We start from the raw sequence: 2,500 nt of genomic DNA, 5'->3' as shown, positions 1-2,500 counted from the left end.
TTTTAAGCGGTTTCCGTTTTGATTGTAGACTTATCTATATAAAGTTTATTCCTTAATAAGTCGCCTGTGACAAGCAGCCTTCTTTATTTTTCAGATCAAAAAGCGTTATAACGAAAGCAGGCGACGCGCAGGCAGTCTCACGTGAACTTCCCAGCCACAACCCGCGAGTAACCATACTAACCAACTCAGTGCGGTTCGAAGGCTAGAAGAGAAGGGACCTTCCATCCATCTCGTGGATGTTTCTGTGTTAGTGGCCGGTTATCACTGTTGCTGTGATACGACTTCTGCAGTCCTCTTCATTTATTCAACTAGTAGGTGAAGTAAAGTTATAACAAAGGAATGTCATGCAATATTTCTGCGGACCAGTGGAAAAGCAACGCTCCTAGAACGGAAACGTTGACTTTCACCGCATGAGAACCTGCCAGCGAGAGCAGCGGGACCTGTGGGACGTGAAATATTTACAACGTGAATCGAGGAATGACCGAAGTGTGTCTGTTCATGGAATAAGCCGGCCTTCTGTGTTACTGTTCTCAGAATGACATTCACATTATTTTTTCGATTTAAGATAGTTTGAAGAATGGCGGTTACAGGAGGAATGTGAATATACCGGTACTCCATAAATTGAAGTAGTGTCCTAAATAAGAAGGGATTGTCAATAGCAATAGGATATGAGTGATGTAAGCACCACTGGTGTCAGTACACTAGTGCCAGTACACATATTTAGGATATAAGAAAGGCATTTTTACCCGCAAAGTGAAGGTAGTTCAGGTACTAATAAGTATATTAAGAAGCAAAAATAATGAAAATCGTAAGATACTTTAGTAAAACGTGTGAAACAAGATATATTTTTATAAGATTTAGCTGTTTATTTTTCCTTTTATCAAGTCGTGAACGATTCTCCTGAACTCCTAAGGGAAACAAACAGGCGTACCTATTGTATCATGTCGGAATTATGAACCGGGTGGCTTAACTGCAAAAGTTACAAGTTTGGGTGTTAGTACTGAGGGACAAGTGAGAGCGAAGGACGTGAGTGTGGTGGCTGAGAAGGGGTCGGTGTGAGGCAAGAGCTCGGGGGTGAGGGTTAGTGATACCAAGGGATAAGATCATGTGATGGTGTGTGATGTCAGGAATGTCTGCTAGATTATAATTCCCGCGAGGTAAAGAATGGTGTTGTGAGGCTTAGGGGCGCGTGACTTGTGTGAAGATTACAGAAGCATGGTGGGTTTCAGGTGAGGAGGGAATAAGGCAAGGCGACTTCAGGATATAGATTAGGAAAGGCGTGAAGGGGGACTCTACATTCGGATAAAACATACATAGATTTGATGGGAGGAAAAGTGAGTGGCAAAGGAAGGTGTGTGAGGCGGTGAAAGTAATCTATACTTAACACGATTACAGTTTCTTCCGGAACATCAGTTACCCTAATAAATGGAAATCAGTAATGAATAATTCTGGTTCTGTACTAGCTGGGGACAACAATACTCTTGACCCAAAGTCATATACAAACTAAAAAATTGGTTAAACTTTTGAAGAATATTAATTAATTGGTGAGCTGTTTGATTTTCAGCTGAAGTGAGGCATTTCTTTTTCATTTGTCAACTAAGATGGCAGTATAAAAATAAAATGAAAGGATAAACGTATGAGCTGATCGAAAATAATTTCAGTCAAGACTGGTGGTCTGAACAGCGTTCATTGCGACAAATGAAGAAAAAGGTGTTAATTCTTGACGTCTATATGAAGTGTATCTGTTCGTTTAAAGCACGCCTTTGGTACTGGGAGCGTGTCTTCTTCCATGGATGACTGCCACTGCCACAACAATACACACGGAAAGCCATTGTTATTTCATCCCATGCCTTGATTTGTTTTACACACATGCACGCGCACGCCCACCCCATGTTTTTCGTAAGATCTTTTGCACACTCCTCATATAATGCTACTACTATTTAAAATGCTGCTGCTCCTGTTAAAGCTCATGGTAGACACTATATCTGTGAGTGCCGATGATCTCTCCATGATACCTACTACTACTGTAATCAATCTTTCATTGCTGCTGATTATGGTACTTCAGGTCTACAACTAATGCCCTGCCTAGGCTGCTCCTAATGATTGTAATAATTATAGTAATATTCACACACGCACACACAGATATATATATATATATATATATATATATATATATATATAATATATACATATATATGTGTGTGTGTCTGTGTGTGCGCGCGCGCGTGTGTGTGGAGGACAATATGCTAGTTTCCTACCCATTACACTATTAGTCGAAATCAACATGTTCGACAAGCTGCATACATGTAACGCTGAAAAATAGTATTATTAGTATTGATTTGATGATACATGAATATGCTATCAAAACCAATACCATATTTTTTTCAACTACACTCATAGTGTGTGTGTGTGTGTGTGTGTGTGTGTGTGTGTGTGTGTGTGTGTGTGTGTGTGTGTGTGTGTGTGTGTGTGTGTGTGTGTGTGTGTGTGAGAGAGAGAG

This window comes from Penaeus chinensis, chromosome 19 (assembly GCF_019202785.1).
Source record: "Penaeus chinensis breed Huanghai No. 1 chromosome 19, ASM1920278v2, whole genome shotgun sequence".
Lineage (NCBI taxonomy): Eukaryota > Metazoa > Arthropoda > Malacostraca > Decapoda > Penaeidae > Penaeus > Penaeus chinensis.
The sequence above is the reverse complement of the archived record's forward strand: the minus strand, read 5'-3'. Positions refer to the sequence as shown.